Source organism: Dromiciops gliroides, chromosome 4, assembly GCF_019393635.1.
Source record: "Dromiciops gliroides isolate mDroGli1 chromosome 4, mDroGli1.pri, whole genome shotgun sequence".
NCBI lineage: Eukaryota > Metazoa > Chordata > Mammalia > Microbiotheria > Microbiotheriidae > Dromiciops > Dromiciops gliroides.
Genome location: NC_057864.1, coordinates 452,947,901 through 452,956,524, shown reverse-complemented (window position 1 = coordinate 452,956,524; position 8,624 = coordinate 452,947,901). Strand labels below are relative to the sequence as shown.

General features: G+C 41.4%; 2 pseudogenes; both read right to left on the bottom strand.

Moving 5' to 3' along the window:
* Window positions 1-1,221: 1,221 nt before the first annotated feature.
* On the bottom strand, window positions 1,222-3,080 carry LOC122755249 (annotated as a pseudogene).
* Window positions 3,081-8,019: 4,939 nt separating this feature from the next.
* On the bottom strand, window positions 8,020-8,271 carry LOC122726472 (annotated as a pseudogene).
* Window positions 8,272-8,624: the final 353 nt, after the last annotated feature.

Genomic DNA, 8,624 nt, shown 5'->3' with positions numbered 1-8,624 from the left:
GAACTGTGACCCCCATATGGGCAATGAAATGGAGTCCTGCCCCCTGTGCCAGCAAAGGGATCCTTTTAATCTCTTTCTGACCAGTTGTGTGGTCAGAAACTGTGACTGCCACCACTGATTCAGTCACCCCCAAGGCCTACCGGCTGGGTTGCTGGGGTAAGGCCTGTGCTGAGCTGCACTTCACTCTCACTCCAGGAAAACAGAACTTTCCTGCCTACCTTCTAAGTTGTCTTGGTCTAGAAAATTGTTTTACTCTGTCCCTTTTTTTTTTTAAGTGAGGCAATTGGGGTTAAGTGACTTGCCCAGGGTCACACAGCTAGTAAGTGTTAAGTGTCTGGGGCTGGATTTGAACTCAGGTCCTCTTGACTCCAGGTATCCACTGCGCCACCTAGCTGCCCTACTCTGTCCTTTTGTGAGTTTTGCTGCTCCAGAATTTGTTTTGGAGCATTATTTAAAGTTGTTTGGAGGGATTAGGGGTGATGAGTCTCTGCCTTTTCTCTGCCATCTTGGCTCCTCCCCCTTCAGTGTCATTTTTCACTCCCTCACATATTACATTAGGTACTGACATGTTGGAGACCAAATGTAGTCTACCATTATCCATAATGAGAACTCACTATTGAAATTCTATTGAATCTACTTCATTTTATATTTGTTGTCTCCAAGTTTCATCTATAAATAAATGCTCCTGAGAGAATCTGGCTGAGTTGGGTTCCATGCCAAGTTTCCTGCTCACTTGTTTTTCTTTCTCATGCTTTCCACTATTTTGTGAGGCAATCTGTTCATAATGACTACAGAAATGTAAATAAAAACACCATCTAAGTTGAACTCAGATGTCCATTTTTTTTTTAACTAAAGAGCATTTATTGTATTCTCTACTAAGCCTTTGAGTTTTGAAGATAACTAAATTCTGGAAAACCCTCACACAGAAGGGTATGTACAGGGAACACTATAAAGCAGGTATGAACAGCAGGAAGAATTGTAACCAAGTGCTAACTGACCAAAGAGAAATTTTCAGCTACTTCTTAGTAAAAAAGAAAAAGATAGTACGGAGGGACAGGGGCTTCAGATTGAACAAGACAAAAATCTCCTAATACTTTCAACCTTGGCTAGATTGCAACAAAATGAAAACAAAACTTCAATAATACAAAGCTTCCACTACAGAATGCTGTACACACCTTTTTTCCAAACCCTCTCCCTATCCTCCCAAGGCTGCCACTTGGATTATTTGCCAACTTGTTGCGTCTGCCGATGGAGAAGCATCTATATCTTCTCTTTGATCCAATCTTTGTTGTAAGGTTGATATGTCTGAGTGTCTGCTCGGTACACAAGGCAGCTAAGATCTGCCAGGTTATTAATGAAATCAAACAACTGACTGATGTCATATGTGATGGAGGGACTGTTGGGATTCATTCTCTTCAGATGTTCTTCATACATTTTACAAACTCCTTCCATGCATTCAATCACTGATTCATAATCAGCATAAGTTTGGCCTTCTGGCCTCTTGGTAGGTTGTACCAACAAAATTGTGTGAGACAGGGGGCAGCTAGGTAGCACAGTGGATAAAGCACCAGCCCTGGATTCAGGAGTACCTAAGTTCAAATACGGCCTCAGACACTTGACACTTTGTAGCTGTGTGATCCTGGGCAAGTCACTTAACCCCCATTGCCCTGCCCCCCCCAAAAAAAAGTGGTCACAGCCACTGCACACAAGTTGAGCCCTCAGATGTCCAATATTAAACTCAGAGATGACTAATGGATGTTGAATGTGGCAAACGTGGACAGATATAATTGCTTTTTTATCAGTATTATCAAGAATAATGATGAGAGGACCTCTATAAACATCATATTGTGATGCCTCATTGTGGCATGGAGGGAACCCTAGGTTCTTGATATCCAAATAAGCTAAAAGAAAGTTCCATCAAGCTACAGAGGTTTCAAGTATGACTGCAATGACAAACTGGACCTGATGTCTAAGGACCAGCCTCACTAGGGACAAATTCATCACCAGTCGAACATCTACTATATAATAAATTCTTTAGCTATAATGTTATGACACACAAAAAAAATTTAAATGGCCCTCAATTCTTTGTGGGAGAAATATATGTGGGATGGGAGCCAAAACCAAGTGTGGGAAGAAGAAGGAAAGGGAGGGGGGAGGAAGAGGAGGGGATGATAATGATGATGATGAGAAACTTGGATTTGATTTTCCCAGCTAGAAGTTGTTCTCTCCATAGGTGACCAGTTCTACTCTTCTCCTATTTTCCAGTTGACAGAAACATTCAATTAACTAATTCAACAAACATTTACTACAGTATTTACAGAGGACAGTATTATGGAATAACCATAAGAAAAGCAAAAAATGAAGGAAAAAAACCTGAAACATGATCCTTGCCCTAGTGAAGCTTTTAATTCAGAAGGAAGATGTGAGCCTTTCATAAATGTACTCTAATTATATGTAATAGGATCCAGGATTTGGGGAAGGAAGGAAGTATTCTCAGCTTTCTCCACTAATCTCTTATGCTCTCTATATTGTGGGATCTTGGGAAATTGACTGAGATTCTGTGTGCCTTCACCTAAGGGAAATTCAAGATCCCAAAAGAAAGATTTCTGGAGGCTGTGGCAGAAGATGGAATTGGAAGGAAACAAACAATTAGTAGAAAGGAATGGTGGGCCTGAGACCTGGCTGGGCTTACACCCTTGAAGTAAATACTTAGCAGAGCTGTATTATGCCAAGTGGAGTTCTCATGGACATTGTGGCAGAGTTGGATACTGGGGTTAAAGGAAATCCTGTCATGGACAAAACATCTCTGGGAACATTCCTCCACCCTCAGAAAAAATATGACCTGGAGGGAGGATTAGGGTATGGACTAGGATGAGTGAGGAGTACAACAGAAATTCTATTAGAGAAGCTGAGACAAGTAACCAATACAAAGCTAAGCAGCAGAAGAAGCTGCTTGGCGCCATCTTCTGGGAGCTAAAAAGAACTTCAAGGAGAGTGACACGGAATACATAACACCATCAGAAGAAAGAGCTGCATCCATTGGGTAGGTACTATGGGTAGCTGAACTTATACTGGTCCATAGGAGGATACTGTTCAAACTATCAATCAATCAGAAAAGATTTACTAACCACCCACTATGTGCCAGCTAAATGCTGAGGATATAAATAGAAAAGGGAGACTATCCCTGACCTCAAAGAGTTTACATTCACAGATAAATAAATACAGGGTATACACAAAATAAATACAAGATGACACTAAAATCTAAGGGAATAAGGAAGGATCCCTTGAAGAAGGTAGGCTTGAGGTAAACCTTGAAGGAAGGGAAGTGAGGAATGAGAACATTCTAGACATTTAAGGCAACTCGTGCAAAGATACAGAGGTGAGACGTGGCATTTCCTAAATATTGAACAAAAAGCAAGTCATTGAATGTGTGAGGGGGTTGAATGTCAGTAATATGTAATCAGCTGGGAAAGCTAGTCTGGAATCAGATTTTGGAGGGCACCGAATGAGAGGAGCTTTTAACCTAAAAGAAATGAGGAGACACCAACTTGAGCAGAAGAGTGATATGGTCAGACCTATGCTTTAGGAATATCAACTCAGCAGCCATATGGAGGATGGGTTAGACAGGGGGAAAACTAGATGAAAGGAGACCAATTAGGAGGTTATTACAATAGTCCAGATGAGAGGTGATCAAGGCCAGAGATGGGGTCAATTGTGGATATGTTGAGGAGGTAGAATCAGCAAGATTTGGAAAATGATAGAATATGGGGGTTAAGTGAGAATGAAGAGTTGAAGATGATAAAAGGTATATAACACTCTCTGTTATCAGATAGTCATGAGAAGGGGACTTGGAGAAAGAGTAGACCTTTTGGAACTTGTATCAGTCCTTAAGACTAACAACCGGGGGCAGCTAGGTGGCACAGTGGATAGAGCACTGACCCTGGATTCAGGAGGACCTGAGTTCAAATTTGACCTCAGACACTTAACACTTACTAGCTGTGTGACCCTGGGCAAGTCACTTAACCCCAATTGCCTCACCAAAAAAAAAAATCTTTGTTCAAGACACCTACAGGGACCTGATCTCTCCCCTATCCGTTCAGCTCATCTCTCCTCCCTCTCTCTCTCTCTCTGATCACCCACTGCCCCCTCAATTACTACTTTTGCCATTGGCTTATTAAGTCCCAAGTGGGGCTGAACAGGCTGCCATTGATGCAACTGCTCAGCTCATGCCAGATTCATCATCTCAATCACTCTCCCCCAAAGTGCATGTCCTTTTTCCAAAGCTACCAGGTGTAACTCAACCCTACATTCTAGCTTAAAAATTGTGATAGTTTGTATTTCTTTCAAGGGTGAAAAGGAATTTGTGTCCCTCTGACTTAGACATTCTAGAATGTCAGTTAAGTTCTCAAACCCCAATTTCATAGTACACATAGAGTGGTCATACACAGTGAATTTGCCTTAAGAGTGGTTGGGTGTTTTCTTACCTACAATGCAGCACGTTGCTCTGTCCTAACAGCTAGTAGGTATGTGACATCTGCCAGTGTTCTCTCTGGCACATCATATTCATATATCAGCTTTACTTATGTCTCTATAGTCTGAATGCCTCTACTATGACTTGCTGACATTTCTGAGTGTTCTAAATGCTCTTCCATTCCTGGTAGGAGAGGAGTTGGATTCAGACACACTAGACAGTGGTGTAAATTCTATGCCTGTAGGTGACTAAGAGCAAACAGGACAACATACTGTCCTTAAGCAAGTAGTCAATACAGGTAGCTTCTGTCCTTTTGGGATCTTAATTGATGGAGTAGCATGCAGAAGGTAGACTGTTTCCAAGTTTAGTCCCTCGTCTCTGGCTGAACAGGCATCTCCTACATACAGCTTTGGCAATCTTCTGCATTTTCTAATTGATTTTCCCTCCATTAGGATTTTGGTCCAGATGTTTTCAATGTAGTTCTTTCTGTAGGTCAGCTGTCCCACTGCATTTGGTTTTAGTGGGGTCTCATTCCTTGGCTGTCTTACACTCCTTTCTTTGTAATTGGTAGTTCAACTAGTTCCCCTATGGGTATCAAGTAGTTGAGATAACATTTAACAATTAATTCTTGCAAGCTGGTTCAAACTGATTCCAGCACATCCCAAAATATATTTTAACTAAATTTTGTTGTTTTCATTTATCAAGCATTTCTCCTCTCTCCAACCATCACCTCAATGGGAAAAAAAAACCAACAAAATCTATTTAACAAAAAAGCTTAGTCAAGCAAAACAAAATCCAATATTGGCTATGTCTAAAAAGTGTTCTGAATTTTTCAGGACATATGTAGCATTTTTTATCATCAATCCCCTGGAATCATGGTTGATCACTATGTTGATCAGAGTTCTTTTGAAATCTTTTTAAATTGTTCTTTTTTTTTTTTTAGTGAGGCAATTGGGGTTAAGTGACTTGCCCAGGGTCACACAGCTAGTAAGTGTTAAGTGAGGCCGGATTTGAACTCAGGTACTCCTGACTCCAGGGCTAGTGCTCTATCCACTGCACCATCTAGCTGCCCCTAAAATTGTTAATTTTTACAATATTGATGTTAGAGTATAAATTGGTCTCCTGGTTCTAATCAATTTTCACTGCATCAGTAAATACAGATCTTCAGAGGTTTTTCTGAAGTCATCTTTTCATTATTTCTTACAACACAATGGTAGAGCATTACATTAATATTACCATCATTTCAGTTCAGTTCAGTCCAGCCATTCCCCAACAGATAAGCATCTTCTTAGTTTCCAATTCTTTAATATTACAGAAAGAGCTGCTGGAAATATCTTTTTAGATATAGAAATTTTCTTCTTTTTTATTTTTGGGGTATAGGCCTAGTAGAGGCATTTTGGGGCGAAGGGGCTTAGTTTCTAATTAGTTTCCAGCCTGGCTGTACCAATTCACATCTCTACCAACAGTGTATTAATGCTCCTGTTTTGCCATAGCTCCTCCAACATTCATAATTTTCCTTTTTTGCTAACTTTGCCAATTTGATGGGCACAAGGCATAACCTCAGAATTATTTTAATTTGAATTTCTTTAACTAGTAGTAATTTGAAGCATTTTCATGTGGCTGTAGAAAGTTTGGATTTCTTCTTGTACAAACTGCCTATTCATATTATTTTATCATTTATCAATTGGCAAATGGCTTATTCTTAAATTTCAAAATCATTCAGTTAGTCAATAAGCATTTATTAAGCACCTACTATGTTAAGCATAGCAAAGAAATGCAAAAACCAGTTCCTGTCTCAAAAAGCTCAGTCCGATGGGGGAGATAACATGCAAAATAACAAACAAAAACTGAATAGAAACAATATATACAAGGAATAGGGGTGGCACTATCATGAAGTAGGACAAGGAAAGACTTCTTCCCAAAAGTAGGACTTTAGCTAAGATTTTAAGGAAGATAGGAAATCCAGGAGACTGAGACGACAGGGAACTGAATTCTAGGACTGGGGGTAAGCCAGTGAAAATATTCAGAGTTGGGAAATGGGATGCCATTTGTAAGGACAACAAGGGGACTGGATCTCAAATTATGTGGAAGGGAGTAAGATGTAGGAAGGCTTTGAAGGCAGAAAGGAGCTATGTTATTATGGTCCTTAGAATCCTGAAGCTGATAGGGAGCTGCTGAAGTTTGTTGAATGAGGGAGGTATGACATGGTTAGATTTAAGCTTTAGGAAGATCATGAAACTTGAGAGACTGCACTAGGGTAGTAACAGTGTTAGAGGAGAGAAGGGAGCATATATATATATAAATGAGAGATGTTATGCAGGTAGAAATGAAAGGACTTGATTGGATATGGAGGGTGAGAGTGAGGAGGCAAGAATAACACCTAGGTTATGAGCCTGAATGACTGGAAGGATAATGGTAGCTTTGACAATAATAGAGAAGTTGGGAAGAAAGAAGTTTGGGGGTGGGGGTGGGGAGAGATAATGAGTTCAGTTTTGAAATGTTGAGCTTAGGATGTCTACAGGACATCCAGTTCAAGATATTCAACAGACAGTTGGAGATGCGAGACTGGAGGTTGAGAGAGAAGTTATTGTTTGATAGGTAGATCTAAGAGTCATCTGCATAAAGATGGTAATTGAAACAATGGAAAATGATATGATCACTAATTTAAATAATTTAGAGAGAGAAGAAGTCCCAGGACAGAGCCTTGGGGAGATACCCACAGTTAGACCATGACCTAGATAAAGATCTAGAAAAGGAGTCTGACAAAGAGTGGTCAAAGAGGTACAAGGAAAACCAGGAAAAAGAACATCAGAAAAACCTAGAGAGAAAAGATTATAGAGAAGAGCATGATTGTGTCAAAGGCTGCAGAGAGGGCAAGAAGGGTGAAGACTGAGAAAAGGCCATTAGATTCCCTCTGTATCAGGCATTTAGGTGGCGGGGTGGATAAAGCACTGGCCCTGGAGTCAAGAGTACCTGAGTTCAAATCTGGCCTCAGACATAACGCTTACTAGCCGTATGACCCTTGGCAAGTCACTTAGCCCCAGTTGCCTCACAAAAAAAAAAAAGAAAAGAAAAGAAAAAAAATTCCCTCTGTATCCTAAAAATGAGACCTTTATCAGAGAAATCTGCTGTGAAAACTTCCATTCCACCCTCCATCCAGTTACTTTTGTTGTTTTTCAGTCATGTCTGACTCTTCATGATACCATTTAGGGTTTTCTTAGTAAAGATACTGGAGTGGTTTGTCATTTCCCTTTCCAGCTCATTTTACAGATGAGGAAACTGAGGCAAAGAGGGTTAATTGACTTGCCCAGGGTCCCATAGCCAGTGTTTGAAGCCAGATTTGAATTCTGGAAGATGAGCCTTCCTGTCTCCAGGCCTGGCACTCTCTCCACTGAGCATAGTGGACAATCAGAGAAAATGCCCAGAGCCAAAAGATGGAGTGTCTTATTTGGGTTTTTGGGTTTTTTTTACTCAAAGCCTTTTATTATGTTAAACAAGGAGGTGCGCGGGGGGGGGGGGGGTGTTGGGAAGAGGTGGAGATGCCACGGTCAGCAGGGGATGCCCATTCCGATGGCCATAAACTTTCCGAAGGTACCCCCGCTCTGCATCTTGGTTTTGCCAATTCCGCCCATCAGCTCCCGGCCCCACATCCCGATCCTGAGGCATGAAAAGGTGCCGAACAGCTTCCCGGCCTCCATGCCCACGGCGCAGCCCAATCACGAAGCCCATCTTCACTCGGTCGAAGCAGGTGGGCTGGGACTGTCCGTAGGGACCCACGGCTACTGGCATCTCGCTTTCGGCCTCAGTCACTCCACTTTACGTCTCTGGAGGCTGCAGGTTAGTGTCGTTTCCGGGGCAGTCGGAGTGTCTTATTTGTAGAACAGCCAGAAGTCCAGTGTCACTGGATTGAAGAATACATGTTGGAAGACTGAAAAGATAGGATGAGGTAATGAAGGGCTTTGAAGGCCAAATGGAACATTTTGTATTTGCTCCTGGAGGCAACCAGAAGTCACTGGAGTTTATGGAGGATGGGGGGTGGGGCGGATTTTGATATCATCAGACCTATATTTTAGGAAAATCCCTTTAATGACTGAAGGGAGAATAAATTGGAATGGGGAGAGACTTGAGGCAGGCAGACCCACCAGCAGGCTAA